At 34.6% G+C, this 25,053-nt stretch overlaps 1 non-coding gene across 1 annotated transcript; it reads left to right on the top strand.

Moving 5' to 3' along the window:
- The first annotated feature begins 3,432 nt into the window (after nt 1-3,432).
- TRNAL-UAG (transfer RNA leucine (anticodon UAG)) lies at nt 3,433-3,504 on the top strand. Its single transcript has one exon. It is a non-coding gene; the product is annotated as a tRNA-Leu (tRNA).
- Nucleotides 3,505-25,053: the final 21,549 nt, after the last annotated feature.

Below are 25,053 nucleotides of genomic sequence, written 5' to 3'. Positions count from 1 at the left end.
GGAAACTATTTTAATTAGAATTTCTCTTGAGTTCTATTCATGCAGCAATTAAGTGCATAAATGATTGAGCATTAGTTTTCATATAGATGATTGCTACATTTGGTTTATCTAAAAAAATTCAGCGATTATTCTAATGTTTCAATATTCTTTAGTTGTTATTAATGTTCCCCCCAACCCCCTGCCACTACCACTTACATTGTAGTATACATATTTAGTCAATCATTTCTTTTATTTATGTTTCATGTACATAATTTATTGGACATTGGTGGAAAGAATGAAAGCATTTAGGGGCCTACAAAATCTAATATGAGCAACAATAACTAGATCTCTGTAATAATCTTTTTTGAATGGAAAGCAATAGTTTGAGGAACTACAATTTCATTTGTTTAAGTTGTGATATTTCTATCAGGATTCAACTATGTAATTTTTGAGTGAAACTCATTGACCCATGTTTAAGTCATTGCTTGATTAGTTTGACAGCTCTATACTTGGGATATAGCCAAGCTACCTCTATCAAGGAATCCATTTCTATAGTAGAATCAATAGAACTACAAGTGTTTTAATTTGACTTTTCCTCTCTTGCACAACTGCAACTCTAGTAATTGCTACAAGGGACAAGGCCTTGAAGTCATAGGACCAATATTGCATCTGGCTAAGAATGCTGGATTCATAAACATACATGATTTTCTCATCTTTAGAACACTGCATGAATCTCCTTGTGAAATCTCCCTTTGTAAACTAGGGCATGCATGGTGTAGAAGTGTTGAATATTTTTTGACAAAACCTAAAGATTTTCAATTGCATTCCCAGAGGTCTCCATTGAGATATTCTAGTCCTTAGCACACATTAACCACTAATGATGTATTTTAAAATGTCCTCTTGCAATAATATTTTTCAATTGATGTATTTCTCCAATATTCTGACGTCTTTCAAGAAACATTTATTCTTTTTTTTAGTATTGTTTCAATAACAATTTCTTAAGTGTTGAGCCTTTAGACATCTAATTTAGTATGACACTCTACTTTTCTCTTCTTGTAGCATATCAGAGTTCTCTAAGTGTAGGGCAAGTGAAGAATCTACCTAAAATTTATTTACCTAAAGGCTACATCATAGAATAGAAGTCAATAAAGCTATTGAATAATCATAGAGAATTTTGTCATAAGGACAAATTGGTTTCAATCATTATGAACAATTCTTTCCAAAAAAAAGCCTCCAATTCATTCTATATTCTCAGATGCTACACTTGAGGTAGTTGTCACAACTTCACCATTTACTCAAACTTTAGGCATTACTTCTAAGTTAGTACCTCAATACAAGGGCCCTATTCTGCATTAGTTGGAAACAAAATATTTTTTGAAGCAAGAAGGAAATGGCCCCCTTTTAGACTCACCACTAGTTGTGCATATAGATTTAGTGAAAGTAGAAACTCAATTTGAAGTTATTATGGATTCCTCTTTTTTCATGTTCTGTAAACTTGGCGAATATAGATTCTTCTATTTTAGGTTTTGGAAATGTGGTGAAAGTAGAGGCTCAACCTTTATGTAATCCATTTAGTAGAGATGCCAATGATACTATTTGGGCCAAGTGTAAAGAATTTAAGGTTCTATTAATATTTTGAATTGATTCTAAAAAAAATCAAATAGAAATATGTGGTACTAGAATCAAAGTTGAATATGAAATGGAGGATGAGGACTACAAATTGTTTACAAACAATGTAAGATTAGATGGCCCATCATATGTCTTTGACCTAAAATTTGTCAAGGGAACATGCAGTTGTTTTTTGTATAGCAGTAGTGAAGTCAAGCTCTAGAAGCACATACAGTTGCATTTGCATCATTTAAGGTAAAACTTTTCTATGCTTTTTGAGGCTATTTTCTATGGCCCTTCAAGCTTGAATCATAACAAATTCTTCTTTATGTTGTGCTTCTATTTGCATGTGGATAGTAAACCTTGTAAAGTATATTTGAACAATAATTTTATTTTCTATAGGTTGCAAGAAACATAAATCCTTCCATCCTTATTTCCTTTGCTTCAAAAATAATCATTGTAGGAAAGCTCACTTCAAAACTACATGTGATTAAGTTTGGTACATAGCTAGGTATTGAATTCTATTGCTTGTTGATTTCAATTTGCAATCTAAACTGCCTACAATTTTGTAGAGTCGATTATTTTCTGTAAATATGTTCTCTATAGAAAATTGATATTACAGATGAACTATGAAAAATATTATTGGTTGTCTTTATAATGGATTTCATGAAATGGTCCTTGGGATTATGTGAAAGGACATTAACACTTAGCTGAAACTCTTTCAAATAAATTTTATTTTGGAGTTCTTTTTCTACTTTCACCTATAGCAATCTCATACTCTAATTTCCCTTACAGAGGAGTTCAATACTATGAGTATATTTTGAAATATTATTTAATATAGTTTCCTAATTTTTTGAAATACATTTGACTTCAACTGTATTTCCGTTGTTGCAGGAAAAATACATTATTGCATACTTTGTTTAGATCAGTGATAATATTTTTTTATTAATAATTAAATCCTGACACAACACGAGGAGAAACCAGACACTATTTTATTTTATTAATGATAATATTTTATTTATTAATGATTGCTTGATCAGATACACTTCAAATAGATGTATTTATTTATTTTCATTCAAAGTTCTAATATTACTTTTGTAGGTAATGAATAGATGATTAATCCACAAAATATTGGCAGCTGTCATAATTATCAATTATTTTTATTCTTTTAAACTCCTCTAGCTTAATCAAAATTGAGTGTGGTAACTACATTTTTTTAATTAAAATTGTAGATAAGTGTGAAACATTGAAACTATTTGAAATACAACTGCCTTTATTAACTAATCTTAAGGCTAGAAAAATTGTAAAGATATCTCATGAGCATCTTGCGGCTTGCCTTTATGTTTGTAGTCTTATGGTAATTGTCTTATTTAGATTTCTTATCCATTGATGCTAATTAGGTAGAATGATGACATTTAAATTTGTTATTTTATAGGCATTTTTTGATTACATGGATTAGTAGGTAGTAGTGAATGCATTTACTTGCTTGACATAAACAACAAATTCATTCCGATCTTTTTTCTCAGAAGTTACATAGAGAGGGCCATAATGGAGAAAGTACCAACAAAAAACATCAACGATTTCATAATAGCTATGAGGTTGAGATCTCATAAAAATGATATTTGTTAATAGTTGAGTAATAAAATTATCTTATCAATAGAACTAATATATGACTAATATAGTTTCAGGCACATGCATTTATATTTTTGAGCTATTGTGAATTTTTTCTTAATAAACATATTCAAGAGTTTGGTTCTAGGAATGTCTCTTATTTATATATGTATAGTATTTATTAAAAAAAGGACAGTTATTGCAACTTTGACAATCTTTTCCATTATTCTTTAAAGGGTACTAGCTCAATGGAAGAGCACCTACTTTAGAAGTAGGAGGATGATGGTTCAATTCCATCGTACCCTAATATGATTAAACTAGCAATAAACTACTAAATAAACTACCATATATACCCAAATATACTACTGAATAAATTGCCAAATCAATTACCAAATAAATTATCAAATATACCACCAAATAAAGTACCAAATATACTACTAAATAAACTACTAAATCAACTACTGAATCAACTACCAAATCAAATACCAAATATACTACCAAATATACCACATAATCTACCAAATAAACTACAAAAAATAATAATAAATGACCAAATCAACATTCAAATTAATGATTAAAATAGTTTAGTCATAAATTTGGTTGCCATATTAATGACTGAAAATAAACTACCAATGGTCACATGATCAAAATTTGTCATATATCTACAATTATTGGTAGTTTATTTAGTCATATATTGTTATTTTTGTACTAGTGTACACAAAGCATTATATGGTCTGAAATAAGCCCCTAGAGCACGGTATGAAAGATTGCATAACTATCTTATTCAGATTGTTTTTCAAAGAACTAATGATAATAGTAGCTTGTATATCAAGGAAGGATCAAATAATAAGATTGTTTTGGCAGAAATATTTGTAGATGATACTTTTTTCACAGTGAATGATGATCTTTGCAAAGAATTTTTAGAGCAAATCAAGAAGCAATTTGAAATGTCAATGTTTGGTGAGCTCAAATTCTTTATTGATCTTCAAATTCAGTAGAGTAAGAATAACATCTACATCACTCAATCTAAATACATCAAGGAGATATTGAAAAAGTTTGGTATGGAAGTGTTGGTGTTTGAAAGCGTTACTCGTTTCCAATTACCCTGATGAGAAGAAAACAGATCTAGGGGCAGCTAACTCCCATTCTCAACATGCCCATTCAGACACCAAGCCAACTATAAGGCATGGCCCTTCTTCTTCTTCAGGTTCTACAAAACCTAAGTGGGTAGACCTATAGATTCTTTATATGGTACTAGTTATCAAAGCATAGACTGAATCTATTATGATAGTAGATGAAACCCTTAATTTCTCTTGATAACTCATGAAATAATCATCAATCTACAATAGCTAAATGCAGATCTAGGAATCTCATAAGCTGAGTGAGGGCATTCTATTATAGCTCTTCAACATGAAAGGGGAAAAGCACTTGATTATTGATGTTGATCTCAGCAAAACATGACATGAACAACACAACCTTATGATCCTTCAAAATGATTAGAACTATCTGTATTCTTATTTCTTGCTGTTCATTACATGAGAAATTTGCTGAAGAATGGTATCACAGATCTGAGAGAACTCAATATTGGAACCCCTCAAATGAGAAAGAAAGGGAAAGATATAGACAAGGAAGGATTCCCGGATAGAATCTGAAACCGACATCTGTCCACTGGGAATTCAATCTCTCTCAACTGAATCACCTCTTTCATCTCTCTACCCATCTGATATGATCTTGTTTCATCATTACACTCTAACTAATTGGAAAATATCTCTATTCAAACGATGAAATCCTTTTGATTCACTAAAATATTTGATTTGCCTCAATGAAATACTGATGAAATTAAGATTCAATTGATTTAAAAATGGTTAAAATCACCTCAAACCTCAGTTTCACTACCTTTTAAGCATATTCAGGTCATTTCCATGATAAAAATCCAAATTGAACTTTGATACCTGAAAGTAGTTGTAAGTTGGAAACTTGGGAGAAAACCTCGTGTAGCAGGAACCAAAGGCATTCTGTGCAAAATCTGACTGCAGAATTGGAAAGTTCATCTTCTGCCGATTTTGGTGATATATAATATCACCTATTTTTCCTTTTAGAAACCCCTTGAAAGTCATTTCAAAAATGACTCCTCTGCTAGAAATGTAATACAGGTCTGGACATTTGGATTTTAAATTTAAAAAATTAAAAATCTCTAAAGTCAAAACTTTAGAAAAATCACCCCTTTAAATTTTTAATGTGCATCTTTAACAAAAAAATAATAATAAAATATTATTATTTTTAATTCTTCAATATTGCCCGACCCTTTGAATCCGGGGTCAACCTTTAGTTGATAGACTATCAGGTGGCAGTATCTGATTGGTTGCTCGAACATACATCTGCCATGTCATTACCGAGCGGGCCTATTGCCACATGTCACAAGCCTACTTTCCCACATTATTTAACCAACATGCATCTTCATAATGCAGAAATGTGAAATGCATTAGATCTACCACGTGGCAGCATCCTGTGCCTATGTCTACAACTGATCATCTGCGGCATGTCACTATGTGCACGAGACCCAATTTCCACATGTCATTAGCCTGCCTTCCCATATTTTAAAACCCGAGCGCAACTTCATATTGTAGGGAAGCAAGCACCACCTGATCTGGACACGTGGCTGTTGCTGGTGCGATCTTCACTTTGTGTGCCATTTCATCTTTATTGTGTTTTGGTTTAAAATTTTACCTTATTTGCCTCCAACTGACATCATCCACAATTGGTTGGGACTCGCGCACTCAAGCCTTGCCTTCAAAAGGCTCACGCTTCAATTCACAATGTAATGTGAGTACAATTGTATTTAAAAACTTTAAAAGCTTTCCTCCTATCGAATGTGGGATATTAGCTTTTATTGTCTTCTTCATTATCCTATGCTTCCTGTACATCTGGCTCCTATTTGTTTGAAATTTTCCCTTTCTATTTGCGTGAACAAGGATGTGCGCTATCTTTCATGCCATTTTATGAAGATTCAGAGATTATTTCAATGCCCTTTTTTTTTGAACATGCGGCTTTCTTAGATAATGGCGTGATCCTCCAGCCTACGGGTAGTGCCATGATTTTTACCTTTTAAATCTACCTTTTCTTGCTAGTCGATTTCTCCATCAGTTGCTCCCCTATCTTAGCATCTAAATTTATAGCTCTGTTTATAATAACGTCTTTATTTATGCAAGGTGCCTCCCTCTTGCTTTTCTTGGGCTTCTTTACCATATAGTGGCCTTCTAATCCTTTCTTAGCGGCTTCATTTCATGGCATCTCATACTTCCTATATGCTCCAGTGTGGGATCTCCTCTTCATTCATCTCACGTTATTCTATATCCTTTTGATTCACCTCCTCATTTAGCCTTGCTTATGTTTTGAACTTGAGACTTTCCTCTTTATGTGTGGACTATTCAGGAATGTTGACTAGCTCACATGCATTGTCAAAACATGTATTTCACGCTACTAGTTTCAATGCCTATGATAGTAGTTCAACCTCTCCTTTGATGGTGCACATTTTTTTATTTATTTACCCCTCACCCTTGCATCCATCTTGCATGGGATCTTTGATGATGGATTATTCTAAACTTCAATCCAGAAACACATAAAATTTCTAATTTATCAAATTGAGCCCAATCTCTATCACTATTTTTCTACATTTGATCTCATAGGTAACCATGATGGAGTCTTCAATGCCAACTGCGACCAAGCTTCATCTCCTTTATCATTTACGACTTCAATAGCAACATAGTTGGGATTCCACAAGTGGTGCGAAGTAAACCATCCCTGACTTGATGAGATAAAGCACTAGGGCCAGAATTAGATATTTTCAAAATACCATTCAATCCTAGGGAAATTTTAAACCTTGATATATCTTATCCGTCTGATACTGTTTAGCCAGGCCCCAAAGCAGGTTTGGCTAAATTTTTTTTTGTTTTCAAACAATTGGCATAGTAAATTGATCCATTGATCTTCTCGAACTAATTGAAATTTATTTTGAGCATTAATTTGATCATTAAAAACTAATTTACCCACTTTTTGCAAACTGTGAATTTGGTGCCAGAAGGTTTGTTAACTGGCCTTTAAAACTAACTCAAACCTGTGATTGAGTTCTAAAATCTAACACACTGAATCTTTGTTCCACATACTTTCAACCTATTATATCTCGTCTCATGAAAAATTTCTAGTCAAAAGATATTCAATGTCAAATTCACCCCTTCAGAATTACCTACATGAAAACATGTTAGAAAGCAATAAATTGGGTTTGGAATTGTCTTGGAAAACTGGGCAAACTGACACTTGGGAAAACAAAAACTGGGACATTAGTTCTCTGTCATGAGGAAAATATAACTCTGTGAATTGGGCTCATGAAAAATCATGGGAGCAATTTGGCAAGCATTTGAAGTTGGCTATCTGGATTTGTAGGACAGGAAACAATGACAACATAATAATTTTTACAAATGGAATGACCCTGGAAAGTGTGCAAATGGATTCATCAAGATTTGAAAACTACTTGGAGTATTTTTAGTATAGAACATAGGGAAACAAACCATTCAATCTCACCTATCATGTATCAGGAGATATGATGTCACGAACAGGGGTTCCAATCAATCTGCAAATGCTGACACTAGTAAAACTTTAGAAATTCCATTTGGAATTGCGTTTGAAAACTAATCAAACAAATTTGTCAAGAGCTAAAACTCGAAAAATACCAAGTCTCTAACATCTATAATGCAACACAAAATGAATTTCAGCATTCAGATCAAATGGTCAAAAGTTATAGCACATCAAACAGGGCTTCCCAGAGTTAGGTGCAAAGTGCAAAAGCATGAAAACAGTAATGGGCCAACTTTGAGGGATTCAAAACTTAATCAAAAAAACTTGAAATGAGTCAAAATCTGAAACATAGGTTCTCAAATATGGACACTAGATACTCCCAAAGTGGCGAGTCACAAAACATTTCTGGGTGCAAGATATTCAATCACAAACACGGTCTCCTATCACTATCTAACACTGGTGAAAAATGCAAATTTGAAATTTTCTCAAAATGAGACTTCGTGAAATAGCTTGGCATCTCATAGATAGGCTAAATGAAAGGTGTTAGAAACATTGAATACCTCTTAGGCCTCAAACTAACAACTGGGTACATACACATCAGAAAGCATTTATAGGGCTCAATTTTCTCAATGGTGCTTAAAAATTGCCATGCAATTTTTAGCGCCAACAGGAAGACTGCAAACTAGTTGTGACTCCTATGTGTACTAGATTTAAACTTACCAAGGATGATGAATCAAAGGAAGTAGATCAAACATTGTATAGATCTATGATTGGAAAGTTGCAGTATGTACTGCATACAAGGCTAGATATTGCCTTTGCACTTGGTATTGTAGCAAGATTTACAACAAAACCAAGAGAAAATCACATGATGGCAATCAAAAGAATCATAAGATATTTGAAAGGCACTAAAGATTATGCATTATGGTACAAATATGGAGGTAATCTAGATTTAAAAGTTTTTTTCGATGTAGATTGGGTAGGAAATGTTGATGACAAAAAAAGTACAAGAGGCAGAGCTTTCTTTCTTGGAAAGAGGTTGGTTTCCTAGACAAGTAAAAAAAAAAATTGTACATCCCAATCCATAGCAGAAGCAGAGTATGTTGCAACAGTAGTAAACTATTCTAATATTGTTTGGTTCAAATAGTTATTGGAAGGTATGAAGGAAGAAATCAAAGAACCTATTGTTATGTTTTGTGACAATAAAAGTGCAATCAACATATCTAAAAATCCAGTGATGCATTCAAAAACCAAACACATTGCAATAAAGTATCACTTTGTCAGATAATTGGTGCAAGATAAGGAGATCAGATTGGATATGTCCATAGAAAGGAACAAATTGCTGACATATTCACAATGACTTTACCTAAGGATGCATTTTTGTATCTAAGAGGTAAGTTAGGGATCATTCCCCTATTTGAAGCTCACTTAAACAAAGTTTTAGTGATGCATCAACAGGTATCAAGTTGAAGATCTTTCAGTTGATGCACAATAATCACAAAAATATTGCATATGAATCAACACATAAGGTACATTTCTATTCATCTAGTTTGTGTTGTCTTTGGCATGTGTTGTCAAAGAGGGAGAGTATATTGTCATATCTTTCTAAAATTTGAATTTGTTTGTGAAGAGTTTGATGTTCGAACAGAAGCTATTTAACTCCTTCATAGAGGAAGATTACTGTATTTGAAAAGTTTATGGAATGAAATGTAAGAGGGAGAAACATTTTTCTCAAAAAAGACTTTTTTCAAATTTTATTCTACTATGACATGTTGTGTTTCCATCAATGCTAAAGAGGGAGATTGTTGGATACAATTGTCCAATTGTGTGTTGTCTTTGATGTTACACAAATGTCATATCAGTTATTAGTCAGAGTCTACCAATCTTAGTTGGTCAGCAAAGCAAAAGAAAGAGTCTACTGAGCTTATAAGGTTAGCAAAGAGACTTAAAATGTCTACCAAGCATTTCTAGAGGTTACACAGTGAAGATAATTTCTACCGAGCTCACAAGGTTAGCAAAGGAAAGTTAGTTCTTACTAAGTTCACTCAGTCTCTAAAGATTTTTTTGTAGAATTTGCAGTGTTTATCAAGCTTCACTTGTTTAATATTGGAAATCATTTTTTGGAGCAATGTTTACTGAGTTGGGTCAGCTAATGAAGGATTTCATTATTTTGGGCAATACAGTTTATTTTTTTAATGTAATGTTTGTAGCCAAATGATGTATGGTTTATTGGTAAATGTAACTTGTAAATGAGCTGACTTGACAATTTTTAATGTATAAATAAAAGGTCAAGTTGTGGATTCTAATTGTAATGAACGGGCATGCAAATGACTTGATTGTGTGAAGAACTGTAAGAAAATTTTGAAGAAGGATCAGATATCCTTAAGGAGAAGTAGAGTTGTATTCAATCAGTGAGGATCTATTGAAGTAGATCAGAGATCTATACCAAAAAATTTCAGTTGGATCTCATTCAAGTCACTTATTGTTACTTTCTCACCATTATAGTAGTAATTCCTAAATCTCTTAATAGAGTTGGTTTAATAGCCATTTTGTAAATCCTCTAACAAGGTGGAAAGCTCAGCTAAATTTTTCTAAAGTCCCCTAGCAAGCCCCTCCTAATAGAGTGATTAAATCCTCTAACTAGGTCACACCTAATAGTGTGTTTTGTAACCTTTAATAGGGTTGGTGCTTAATAGGGCTCACTTCAGAAGAGTGAAAATTGGTAGATAGTTACTTGGTGGTTTTTTCCATATTGAATTTTCACATTAAATCTGGTGTCTCTTGTGTTCATGTTATTTTCTTTTGCATGCATGTTAATAATTGTGAATGCTTAAAGATTAGTAACAAGTTAATCTACCAAGTTACAACATTTTTCTATGTGACTACCGAGTGACAACAGTAATTGAGTTTTAAGACATCTAAGGGATCTATGGATTTCTTTTTGTAGTAACTCATTCACCCCCCCCCCCCCCCCCCCCCCCCCCCCCTCTTTGAACTCTTGAAAAATCTATTTGATCAGTTTTCAAACATGATTCCAAATGTAATTTATAACTTTTTACTGGTGTCAAGAAAGGCAAATTGATCGGTACCCCTATTTTTGATGTCATAACTTTGAATATATGGTAGGTGAGATTGAATGGATTGTACCATTGTTTTATTCTCTAAAAATACTATAAGTGTGCCAATTTTGAAGTTTTGGTGAATCCATTTGCACACTTTCCTAGGTCAATTCCATTTGTAAAAAAGTACTTTTCTACAAATGCTTCCAGTTTGAAAATTTTGAGTAGCCTACTTTGACCACTCACCATTTTTATCCTCTCATTTTTCATGAGCCATAATCATAGATTCATGTTTTCCTCATGACAGTTAACTAATTCCCCAGTTTTCATTCCCTCAAGTGTCAGTTTGCCTAGTTTTTAAAGCCAAATCAAGACACGATTTATTATTTTCTAACATGTTTTCTTGTAGGTAGTTCTGAGAGGGCAGCTTTGAGAGTCAATATCTTTTGACTAAGAATTTTTCATGAGACAAGATTCAACATGGTGCAAATATGTGGAACAGAGAATCAGTATTGTTGATTTCAAATCTTGGTCAGTTGTTTTTGTCAATTTTTAAAGCTAGTTGAATGACCTCCTGGCATGAAATTGACAATTTGTAGATGAATGGTAAAATGTTTTTTAATTGGTAGTTCAATGATGGATTTTGATTTGGATTAGTATTAGGTGATTAAAGGGACAATTTGGTAGTTTAGTTGTTTGAAAATGATTTTTCTTTTAGCCAGACCCATTTTGGGGTTCGACTGATTGCGTCAGATTAATGAAATGTCTTAGGATCCTAAAGATGCCTGGAGCTTTAAAGTGATATTTATTTATAAAGAAGTAACATGGGGATCAAGTGTAATTGGGGAAATATCATTTTTGAGGCAAATGCAATATGTGGAATTGTATCTATAGTAGAGAGCATAAACTTGAAGCAAAGAAAGTAGAGAGTAGGAGAAATTGATTCACCAAACATCTTGTCCCTTGCCAAGAAACTTATCTTACCTATCTATATCTATATTTTTATCTCTATTTGGATTACATTGAGAAAGCAAAGAATTTTAGAGTTGACGATAGGGAGGGCAGGTGCATTGAATTCAATAGGGGGCCTCACTATGTGGGTTTCCATTTTACAATCATACCTTTCATGCACTACTACCCATTGTATGTGTTTTTGCATTTAAGACTCTAGATTTTATTCCTAAGAGGAAAATTGGTCCAAATATACTCCTTTTCATTAAACTTGGCAGGTGTGGCCAATCTTGTACCTACTTCCCACTTGTTTTTCTCATTCAAAATTCACACCGAACTGAGTGATTTGATTAATGAGATTGTAGGGATTTTTATAGGTGTCTTCCATAATTTGTGTTGGTTTGAAGCTTTGAGAAAATAAGGCATCTAGCAAGCTTCAAGTACTCAAGTGTCACCATCGTAAATAACATCTTGGGTAGTTTGGGTCTTTTCATCTTGGTAAGGTGACTAAGGCAGAAGACATCCATTCATCTAACATAAATTGTAGATTGTACTAAATGGGTTTTGATAGTATTCAAGTCAAGCTCCATCTAGTGGCACCCATTGTTGAAATAGGGGCATTTGGGTCAGTTTGATGAGAAGGATTTGGAATGCAATCCAATTTTTGGTTCAAATATTTTTCACTTAAACTCAGATTTGCCCATGGATTAAATTAGCTCTTCCTCCAACTCTGAAGTAGTTGATGTAGATAATGGAGAATTGGTATCAGTAGATGATGGTTCATTTCAATAAGTAGTCCCAACCTCCAACAATGGGGAGTAGAAAGAATTCTTACGAGATCAAAGTGAGAAATCTCTCATTCTAGATTATTATAGAGAAGCCAAGTTTTTACATGTTTCATCCCTATAGAGATGAGAGGCCAATCCATCAAATACTGAAGAACATAAGTTGTGATGCCAAGCTAGGGGAGCTGCCCATTAGTAGGTTATGACATGAGGAAAATGCTTTCTATAGCGTAACTAGTACAGGATGAAAGTGTATGCATTTTCCTTAATGTGCTTAATCCCACATTGGTACCACATGAAGAATATTAGATAGTTAAAAAAATTTCAATGCAATATGGTTAATGTCTACAAGGAATGGGATTTTTGAAAGCCATAGTGTGATGTGGAGGGCCCACCACGGATGATGGCCAGTTGGCGTAGAAACCAAAATTTTGATCAACAAAGCTGAAGAAGACATTTGCCAGAAACTGGTAGATTTTGGTGGTCTCCATGTTGCCATTGAAAAATAGGAGGATCTCACTAGTAGTAAGATGGTCTCCCAAAAAAGTAGAAATCTAGTAGGATATTTTGAAGCTTGCTTGGATATAGTTGGCCAAACAATTTGTGACAAGTGACATCGTGTGAATGGCCATGAGAGGTATAAGGAAAATTATTTTAAAATAATGATTATTTTATCTCCATTTTGAGTGTCCAAATATCCAAATTAAAAAAATTGTTTTAAACAATGAATTTTATATAGTGTAAACTATAGAAATATTAAAATATTTCAATTTCTTTCATTTAAATTGCTCCGTTCACAATCCTAGGCTAGTTTTTCAAATGACTACTAGAGGGGTAATTTTTACTCAAAATATGTACTCCAATATACCATTGGAACTAGGAGGAGATGAAATTTTTGAATATGGGGTTAGAATTCACATAAACATTCAATGGTTTAGTCTATAAGTATATTTTTATTTTTTGTGGAATTCTCATCAAAATGGGCAGAATTCATCATTGAGCATCAAAATTAGTTATAGGGTAGATATGAAAGCTTGTTGAAACCTGAATGTGGAGAAAAATGATTCTAAAAAGTTTATCTTGCCTCTAGAGGTCATTTAACTCATTTTTACCTTTGCCTTGATCTTAGATCTAGCATCAAAATCAGTTACTCCTTTTTATCATTTTGGAGATATTTTCAAGGAATTCTCAAGTAATAATTAAAATATCTAATGTGAAGTTATCGAGAGAGAGAGAGAGAGTAGAAAGATGCTTTTCATCTGCAAATGGAGGTTTTCCAAGTGGACACATGTCAGACACAAAATAGATTCAAGAATTCATTCCTTCTATATCTTTTGTTCTCTCATTCATGGTAGAGGTTCTAGTTTTCACTGTGAGACCATTGTTGGTTGGCAATTTTTAGTATGAGATCACATTGTTGGATCCAGAGCTGTGATTCCACCACTTTATTTTGGATATTTCTCTTGAATGAACAATAGTAGTGAAGATAATATAGCTAGTTCTGATATGTTAGGCATTTCAATGTTTTAATTTCATGCATCTAAATGTATAGTTTCAAAGAAATGAATACAAATTATTAGGAATATTTTTAGTTTCATTCTGATTCTCATCTCCTTTCTCTATAATCTACAATCTTATGTGGTTTAAGGACAAAGAACTGAGACCCATTTTCATCCCCTTAAGGCTGTATGTCTAATTTATTTTACTATTGGAACAAAGGGCCAAGTAAATGGTTGATGTGTTTGATAGGATTGTTGGTTATTTTGAGAAGGATACTTCATAAGAATGAGGTCTTAATGAACATCGACGTTTGATTCAAAAAGTGATAAGATAGATCTGATATCTTGGTTTATGAAATATGTCATTGATATCACAGATCTATGTGTTTGATTCATGAAATTTCCCAATATATAAGACACTAATCAGCTACAGAATCACTTGTTGTTACTATTGCATATTTGGGGTCTTGCTGAAATCAACATAATTTATCAAATGCATTTCCCTTTAATGTTGAAGAATTGAAAAGGATGCCCTCACTTAGCTTATCAATTTCTTAGGTCATGTTATTAGCTATTCAATGTTTGAGATCTATGCATAAGTATTAGAAGATTAAGGGTTTTATCTACTTTATCAAGATTCAAGTGTATGTTTTAGTACTGGTTCCATATAAATGAATCTGAGGTACACTCACCTAGGTTTTGCAGAGACTAAAGTAGAAGAAGGGTCTAACCATATAGTTGGCCCAGTGTCTGAAAGGATATTTTAAGGATGAGAATTAGCTGCTCCTAGATGTATCTTGTTCTCATCAGGGTAATTTGACACCATGTTGTTTCAAAACACCAACAGCTTGAAAGAAAAAAGGAATGCCTAAAAATTGGAAAATATCCTTGTGTGTGATCAATTTCCATTCAAACTAGTTAAGCCAAGGTGAGTTGGCCAAAAAGACTGGTAATAACAATGCATTCGATGTCATTGAATAGTAGAGCCAGAGGCTTGACAAAATGTGTTTAGGCAATTCAAAGTATTATTGATGTTTTCTTAATCCTTCAAAAGAGTGAGAAAAGAATCATCAACAAAATGACCATTGTCCAACTAGGAAGAGGACTCTGGTAAAGAAATTCCACAAACCAAACCTAAAGACATGGAGTGGGCTAGCAAGTAGCTAAACCCTTCAGCAATAATAACATATAATGCCAGAGCTAGAGGGAAACCTTGCTTGATGGAATAAGAAATCCTGAAGGCATCAAATTGGGAGTTATTAATAGTAATGCAAGCATTAACGTTTCCATAGCTTATAGAAAATGGGGATCAAAACCTAGAGCCTAGAGCATAGCCAAAATGAAAGGCCATTCAATCTAATTATAGGCTTTAGCAAAATCTATTTTCCAAAAAAAAAAAAAGCTAATTGGACTTGCAAGTTCACTCCATACCTTCCGAGACAGTAATGATGTTGTCAAGAATATACCTAGGTTTGATAAAGCTAGTCTGCTTAGGCCTCACAATTAAAGGAAGGAGATGGTGATTTTTAAGAGAAATTGCCTTAGCAATAATTTTATAAGACACATTAATAAGGGTAATGGGCCACCAATTATAAATATCCTTAGGATCACCAGCTTTAGGTATGAATTTGATGTTTCCTTTGTTAATAATAGCTCCTCAACTTTTAGAATGGTAGGCTACAAGATAAAATTTGTGTAGATTGGGAGCAATATACTCCTAGAGATGTTTGTAAAATTCACAAGGAAACCCATCACACTCGAGGCACCTATCATCAGCCATGGAGGAAACTACTTCTTTAAGGTCTCAGAGGGTAAGAAGTTGGTCACAAAAAGCATGTTGCTCACTTGATAGACAATTTAAAGTAACATAAATACACTTTTTAAGGGCTTCCTTCCAAGCAATTGAATTTCCCTATGAAGCGAACACTTTTTTATAGTGATGAACAAAGGCTTGTAGGATGTCAGGGAGACCAAAGAGAACAAATGTGCCTTGTTTGATTTTTGAATCCCAAAATTGGTATGATAGGCTCAAAAAGCCTAAAAGAACTCATTCAAAGCTTTATCGCCACCCTCCAACCAATGGAGATGAGCTTTGATTTCGGCTCCTTGGGTAGCATAATTATCTACAACTTATTTGTTATGGTGTAGTTTGGCAATTTGAATTTGTAAATCAACATCAAAAGGGTTAAGAGTGAGAGCCTCAGAATCTTTCTTGAGAGTAGTTGTAGTGGATTCATAAGACTGTTTTCTAAAAACTTCCAATTGTTGCCCATAGATGTGCAAAAAGTGAGTGGTTTTGGTAACAACATCATTCCACCATTGAATCCACCCTATCTAGGAATGTGGATGTGGATCCAAATTCTAGACACATAGGATATGAGCAATAGTGGAAGCATGCATCAACATTGATGTGTTGAGGAAAAATTGAGTCCTAACAACTTGCTAGACAACTGTGTGCCACAAAATACAAAAATTAATTAGATAGTGATCTGATAATGTCACATTTGGCAAGGGATTGACAGGTAAATTTTGATCCTTAGAATAGGACAAAAAATATTGCGCAATAATCATGCAATGATCGAGATATTTTAAAATGTGGTTATATCTAGCTTGGAAGTTGGACCAAGTGTGCCAAAACCCACTATGTTGGTGGTAGTTAGTATTGGGATAAAAAAGGCCCAATTTATTACACATATAGTACTAGGCTTCCCTTTCCCTAGCTATCCAACGAAAAGGCAAAATGCCATCTTTGTCAAAGTTTAGCTTAACCATATTGAAGTCACCACACATAACCCAAGTAGCTGGAGGCAAGTTGTCAACCAACCAACCCCATAATTGAGATCTATCCACAACATCATTGGGAGCATAAACATTAATGACTCCAAAAGAATGATTATTAATAGAAAGAAAAAGCTAAATGATTCTATCTGAGGGGTCAGAACCATGAGAAATAATAGAAGAATAAAGATGAGGTGATAGAAGAGTAACTACACTACTTCTACTAGGATTGTGCTGAGAAGAAAACATAACGCCATCTGGCAAAATGACATGACATGTAGAGGAAATCATGAAACCAAAGATCTTAACTTCTTACATACAAAGAAAATTTAAATTACCAATTTTATGATGGGTATCCTTGACATAGTACTTTTTGGAGACATTTGTAAGACCTCACACATTCCATGATAAAAAATTCATGAAAATTCTACCATATCTTTGTTGTCCTTGAGAGAGGAGTAGTTATTTTGCAAGAAAGTTGAAACTGGGTTAAAGTCAAAAGGAAAATCCTCTTGATTGATGGCCCGATGCTCACTTAATTTAACTATCATGAGTGGAAAGAGTCAATTTCTAATCAATTGTTGAGTATTGGATTACATAGAATGATTCTTGGAAAGGATCTAGAACCATCTATAAATGTTGCAAAAAAGAAGGAAATGGTTTGATTGATGGGATAAGGCCTTACAAGGAATCTTTGGTAAATATGATAGAATGAAAAAAATGAAATTGAAGAATGAGCTCATAGGTATAAATCCTTGTGAATTTGATAATAATCAAGACATTCTATCTAACCTCAATTCTATAAGATTGGAGCTTTCTAAATCTGACATTACTAAATATGATGGACAATTGATATTATTATGTAGGGGAGAAATAGATCAAATACCTTAGCCACAAATGAAGGGTGAAAACCAAGATTCACCTCCTAATATAGGCTTGATTAACATAGGATCAAGTGTCAATTCATAACCTAATGCACAAGCATGAATTACATTGATTTCTTTCTAGATTTCATTGTGTAGAGATTTTTACCATCAATGTTTTGAATTAAACTATGTGATCCATCAACAAGATGAAAGAGAGGAAGAGATGATTCAAAATGTTGATGGTAAAAATATGTACATAATCAAATACAGAAATAATGCAATGTATTGTGGATATTTGATCTCCTTAAAAGGATGAATTACAAGGATTTACTTCTCGCTCACCTCTATAAAGATAGATTTTTATGAAGATAGATATGTAATGTAAAGAATGGAAAGATATATTAAAATCAAAAATGAAATAAGAGTCACCTGTCAAAATATGAACCTATAAACAAAATATCAAATACTTTTAGAAAGTGTGAACACTCAAGTTCTAGACTTGAAATAATGAGATTTCTAAAACTTAGAGATGTTAACCTTAAGGCAATAGGTATGACCTTACTAGGACACACTGTATCCCTTCTTGATAGTATCTAATTGTAGAATAGTTTTTGGATCTTTGAATCTCTACAAAAAGGATATATGAATATGCTCTTTGTTCCATCTCCCAAAATCCATAACCTACAAGAAAGAATGGTTTTTGTTTTATTGATAGGGTGGTTTATCTTAATCAAACCTTGATTAGGAAATTAACCTTGAAATTGAGATAGAAAATAGAGAGTGATAGAAAGTAATTATAGATCCAAGTAATTAAAGACTACCTTTCTCCAAGGAACCTCATAGAGTTGCATAGATTCTCAAAGTTGGCTAATTTTTATTCTAGAAAGGAAGAATAAATAAGGCATAAAATTGTTTGTAAAGACCTCCAGTTGCAAGAATAAGCATGGTGTTAAAATTATGTAGGGCACATAATAGAAAATTGGACCCACTTGTATGGACATGATAATGATTTTTTTTTAATGTATAGGTTGGAAATGTATTGAAAAACAAGTGATTGAGAGGGGGGGTGGGGTGTGAATCAAGAACCACTTAAACTTTTCCCACAAATATTCTTTCTACTTTACTTCTTTAGATTATCTACTCTACTTTCATGCATGAACATAAAGCAATAAAGAAATAAAAACCCTAACACTTTGACACAAGATATGGAAATCCAAAAAGCCTCCAAGTAGAAGGTAAAAATGGGGTGGGGATGACACCTACAATGCTTCACAACTACAATAATAACGTTGGCCTATTAGGGCTTACAATTGATCACTTCTAGTGATCTGCTCTTTTATGAGTATGGACTATTAGGTCCACCTTGTGAAAGGATTTTACAATAAAATGAAGTATGTACTTGTATGATCCATAATGAGTGTTCACTAAAATATATGATAAACAAAAAGTGTGTATCAAAATATAGAGGGATGAAAGATATATAAGATCTTCCTCTAAATCCATATTCCCAAAGTGATGCAGGAGCATCCAGAGGTATAAGGGCAATCCTATGTCACCCAAAAAAAAATGTACTTAGATTTAGTTTTTGTTTCATGTGTTTTCATTTTTTGGATACCCATTTGGGTTAGATAAAGGTTCCAACTCTCATAGTTCCACTATCAGTGTTCTATGATAGATTATTTGAGCACCTTGGGATACGTGTAAATGCTAGAAAATAGGAGTATGTAATTGAGCCATCATTTTGGTGAACTAGGAGGTGAAAATTGGCCAGATGAATGTAATTGCAATTTAGAGCATTCCAAAAAAGAATCAGGTCAAAAGGCCCCACAATTTGAAAGTTATCGCAGTTTTTCAGTTTTTGGAGACCTGTTAAGAATGCTTCAAAGTCAAGTTAGGGAAATTAAATGACCTCAAAAAGGGCCAAAAAATGGGGGATGAGTGAAGCTGGTCCATAGGGCTATAGAGCGCTTCGAGATCTTTCCAAAAATGTAAATGATTTTCCAATCAGAGCTACGGTTCAAAAGTTATGCCTCCCGAAAGTTCGGTTACCATTTTTGGAGTCTTCTAGATTTGCACCAACTTCTAACGTGGCTTCTAGAGCCTTCTACTTGGTTAGTGGATGCCTAATAGTACTTTCTAGAATTTACTCCTAGTCCTTAACCCTTCGGGGTCTATTTAAGGACATTTTTGGCATTGTAAAAGGATTTTCGGAATGGAAATTGAGAGGAGGTACCAAAAGGAGAAATTATCTCCAGTTTTGTGCTATTGTAAGCCCTTAGGGCATGTTTTGAAGTCTATTTTCTTTGTACTAAATGTACTAGCTTATTTTCATAGTTAATACAATTTCCCTTTTCCTATTGTGTCCATTTTGTGCTTGGGTTGTGTCCTCATCAAGTGGTATCAGACCTAGTTTTCCTGAGTGTGTAGATAGAGCACCGACTGTGAGACAATTTGCACTACGACTATGTGGTTGTGGGTTTGAGTTAAGAAGATGCCTCCATGAAGAGAGTGTGGTGGAAGGGCTAGAGCTATTAATCTTGAGGAGGTTAGATCCCTCCAAAGGCAGGTACAAGCATTGCAGGAGGAGCTCCGTAGAGGAACAAATGTTGCCGCAAGTGATGACAGTGAGGATCAAAATGAAGAAGAAGAAATTGGACCAGAAGGGGAATTTGACAGGGAAGTTCTAAATCAGGTAGATGAAAGGCTTTTTAGGGCCATTACTAAATTTGGGAAAAGACCTACAATTGATGTGGGTGTATTTTCAAGAAATTTGAAACCAGATGAGTTGATCGACTGGATCAATGAACTGGAAGAATACTTTGAGTATGAGGATATCAGGGACCCACATAGGGTTAAGTTTACAAAGGAAAAACTGAAAGGCCATGCCAAAATTTGGTGGCAAGAGGTTCAATTGGAAAGAAATAGAAGAGAAAAGGAGAGGATCACAAGGTGGGATCGCATGGTGGACAAATTAAAGAAGTAGTTCATTCCTGTGGACTACGAGCTTGATTTGTTTAAGAAGATGCATGGGCTAAAACAAGTAGGAAGATTAGTCCAAGAATATATAGAGGAGTTTTATCGACTTTTGATTAGAGTAGGGCATGCAGAAGCAAATAAGGAGAAGGTTGCTTGTTATATCAGTGGGTTGCGACCTAGCATCCAAGAGGAATTAAGTTTGGTAAGAATTACCAGCATTGAAGAGGCATACCAGTTTGCCCTACAAGTTGAAGAGAAGCTGAATAAGAGATTTGAAGGGAGACAAAGAGGGCATGGTCAAAAAGGAAGGGGAAGTGGTAGGTCATCTGGAGGTCAAAATGAAACCCAAAAGAAAAATGAAGATTTGGGTACTAGCAAGAACCAGAGGAATGAGGGTTTCAACCGCTCCTGTGATCAAGACTTTGGAAATCAGAGAGGAAGAGGTAGAGGACATGGAAAAGTAAGAGGAGGCTTTTGTGGTACCTATTTCCATTGCAATGAAGAAGGTCATCGTGCCTTTGAATGCCCTCAACAATAAGGAAGGATAAATAGGAGAGCTGAGGGTCAAGCTAGGGTTGCTCATGTGGATGAGGATGCATAGTCATCACATTCAGAGGATGTAGAAAGAGGAGAGACCTTGGTAAATGAAAGGGTCCTATTAAGTGGTGATATTGAACCAGGACAAAAGAGGAGTTTGTTTTGTACCAGGTGCACATGTGAGGAAAAATGTTGTGATGTGATCATTGATGGTGGTATCATTGACAACTTGGTGTCAGAGGAGATGGTCTCTAAGCTGAAGCTCAAGAGGGAGAAACATCCCCAACCCTATCAGATTGCTTGGGTGAAAGATGATCATAAGGTCCTGGTAAGTGAACAATGTCTTGTAAAATTCAAAATTTGGAGTTACCATGATGAAGTTCCCTGTGATGTTATTCCAATGGATGTTTTCCATCTATTGTTGGGTAGACCATGGCAGTTTGATAGACATGCAGTACATGATGGTCATGCAAACACATACTCTCTAACAAAGGATGGAGTTCACCACAAACTGAAGCCCATGAAAAAGGAAGGTGAAAAGGTATGTAACAGTGCTAGGATTTATCTTGTTGATGGAAGAAAGTTTTTAGATGGAATGAAACATCAGCGTATGTGCTATACTTTGATTCCTAGGAAAGATAAAGAAGGTAGTAGTGAAATACCACTTGAAGTTTTAGATTTACTAGGTGAGTTTGGAGATATTATCTTTGATAATGTTCCAGAAGGATTGCCACTAGTAAGGCAAATTAGTCATCAGATAGATCTAATTCCAGGACCTAGTTTGCCTTACAAGGCTTCTCACAGGATGACTCCTACTAAAATAGAGGAGCTAAATAGATAGGTTTAGGAGCTATTGAGGAAGGGCTTGATTCGGGAGAGCCTATGTCCATGTGAACTACCTACAGTATTGACACCAAAGAAGGATGGAGAGTGGAGGATGTGTACAGACTCTCGAGCTATAAATAGGATAACCATCAAATATCGGTTTCCTTTGCCAAGAATGGATGATCTCATGGACTGCTTGAGTGCAGCTCAGTACTTCACAAAGATAGATCTCAAGATTGGTTATCAGTAGATACAGATTCGAGAAGGAGATGAGTGGAAAATGAACTTCAAGAGCAAGGAGGGTCTTTATGAGTGGTTAGTTATGACCTTTGGATTGATGAACGCCCCAAGCACCTTCATGCAGCTTATTAATGAGGTACTTAAGAAGTTCTTGGGAAAATTTGTTACTGTCTATTTGGATGATATTTTAATTTTCAGCAATACTTTTGAAGAACATTTATTGCATATTCGTAGTGTCCTTGAAAGGTTAAGGGAAGAGAAACTATTAATTAATTTGAAGAAACGTATCTTTGCAAAAAGGGAGTTTGTCTATTTGGGGTTTGTTATATCACCTGAACGTCTCAAAATGGATCCAGAGAAGGTAAAAGCCATCTTGGAATGGCCTACTCCAAGGTCTGCTACTGAGGTAAGATCATTGCATGGTCTAGATAGTTTTTATAGGAAGTTTATTAAGAATTTTAGTGGCATATGTGCACCCCTAACTGACACAATAAGAGGGGATAGAAAAGAGTTCAAATGGACTGCAGCAGTTGCGAGAAGTTTTGAATTGCTGAAGAAGAAGGTGATAGAACAACCTGTGTTGGTACTTCTAGATTTGAGAAAGGTGTTCTAGGTGGATTGTGATGCTATTGGCAGTGCTATTGGGGTTGTATTGAGCCAAGAAGGTAAGCCTATTGCATATTTTAGTGAAAAATTGAATGATGCAAAGAAGAAGTATTTTGTTTATGATCAAGAGTTCTATGCAATAGTTCAGGCCTTAAAGAAATGGAGGCATTATTTATTGCCAAAGGAATTTGTTTTGTATACTGTTCACCAGGCATTACAATACCTAAATAGCCAAGGTAAATTGAATCAGAGGCATATGAAGTGGGTAGAGTTCTTGCAGAGCTACACATTTGTGTTGAAACATAGAACTGGAAAATCTAACAAGGTTGCAGATGCACTAAGTAGGAGACAATTGTTGCTTACAATAATGCAGGTTGAAGTAGTTGGGTTTGATGAACTCAAGAATCTATACCCTAAAGATCTTGATTTTTCTGAAGCATGGAAAGCTTGTAATGATCCTATTGCTGTAGATAGAACTAGGTGGTTAGACTATTTGATTCAAGATGGTATGTTATTCAAGGGCAACCAATTGTACATTCCAAGGAGTTCCATGAGGGAAAATCTAATTAAAGAGAAACATAGTGGAGGGATGGTAGGAAATTTTGGTCGAGATAAGACCATTGCCATTCTTAGAGAACATTATTTTTGGCCTCAAATTTCACAAGATGTGAAGAAGTTTGTACAGATTTGCCAGGTTTGTCAAGTTGCCAAGGGATTTAGCCACAATATTGGACTATATCAGCCATTGCCCATTCCATCAAAGCCATGGGAGGACATAAGTATGGATTTTGTTCTTGGATTGCCGAGGACACCAAAGGGTAATGACTCAATATTTGTGGTGGTTGATAGGTTCTCCAAAATGGCACATTTCATTCCATGCCACAAAACTCATGATGCTGTCCATATTGCAGACTAATTTTCAAAGAAGTGGTAAGACTACATGGTCTTCCAAGGAGTATAGTTTCTGACAGAGACACTAAATTTGTGGGGTATTTCTGGAGAACATTTTAGAAAAAGTTGAGAATAGATTTGAAATTCAGTTCCACACATCACCCACAGACTAATGGCCAAACAGAAGTGGTAAACACAATTCTGGGCAATTTTTTGAGATGTTTAGTTGGGGATAAGCCCAAGGGGTGGGATTTGATTCTACCACAAGACAAGTTTTCTTATAATAACTCTATAAATAGGAGTACTAGTAGATCACCATTCCACATTGTATATGGAAGTAGCCCAAGGACTGCACCAGAATTGAGGAAGATAGAGCAAGGGGAAAGGACAAGTGCTGAAGCTAAAGAATTTGCTGAACATATCAAGCGTCTACATGAGGAGGTTCAAGCACACATTACCAAGATGAATCAAGAGTATAAAGCTAGGGCTGATCAAAGGAGAAGATATAAGGAATTCCAAGTAGGGGATCTAGTCATGGCACACTTATGAAAAGAAATATTTCCAGTCGGTACATACAACAAGCTGAAAATGAAGAAATTTGGCCCCTACAAAATTTTGAAGAAACATGACTCAGGAAATGCATATGAGATAGAGTTGCCAGATGGTATTCCCATTTCTCCTATTTTCAACATTTTAGACTTAACAGAGTATCATGATGATAGTGCAGATGAGGAACTGATGTTAGAGCCTTGTCTAATTCTTGCTTCTAAGAAGGAGGAGATAGAAGACATTCTAGATCATTGTGTGGGTAGGAGCACCAGAAATAGGTAGTATGAAGAGTATTTGGTCAAGTGGAAAGGACAGTCAATAGAGGACTCAACCTAAATTTCAGCAGTTGGGGTTTCCCATTTGGGATTTCCTCTACCATTCATAAAGTGACAAGGTCACTTTTCAATCTACCCTGGGTGTCTGATGCAAGAGCATCTAGAGGTATAAGGGCAATCCTATGTCACCCAAAAAAAAATGTACTTAGACTTAGTTTCTATTTCATGTGTTTTCATTTCTGGATGCCCATTTGGGTCAAATAAAGGTTCCAACTCTCACAGTTCCATTATCAGTGTTCTAGGATAGAGTATTTGAACACCTTGGGATATGTGTAAATGTCATAAAAATAGAAGTATGTAATTGAGCCATCATTTTGGTGAACTAGGAGGTTCAAATTGGCCAGATGAATGTAATTGCAATTTAGAGCATTCCAGAAAAAGAATCAGGT

The sequence above is a fragment of the Cupressus sempervirens genome, chromosome 2 (genome assembly GCF_028749045.1).
Source record: "Cupressus sempervirens isolate cs-2001-9-10 chromosome 2, ASM2874904v1, whole genome shotgun sequence".
Lineage (NCBI taxonomy): Eukaryota > Viridiplantae > Streptophyta > Pinopsida > Cupressales > Cupressaceae > Cupressus > Cupressus sempervirens.
The sequence above is the reverse complement of the archived record's forward strand: the minus strand, read 5'-3'. Positions and strand labels throughout refer to the sequence as shown.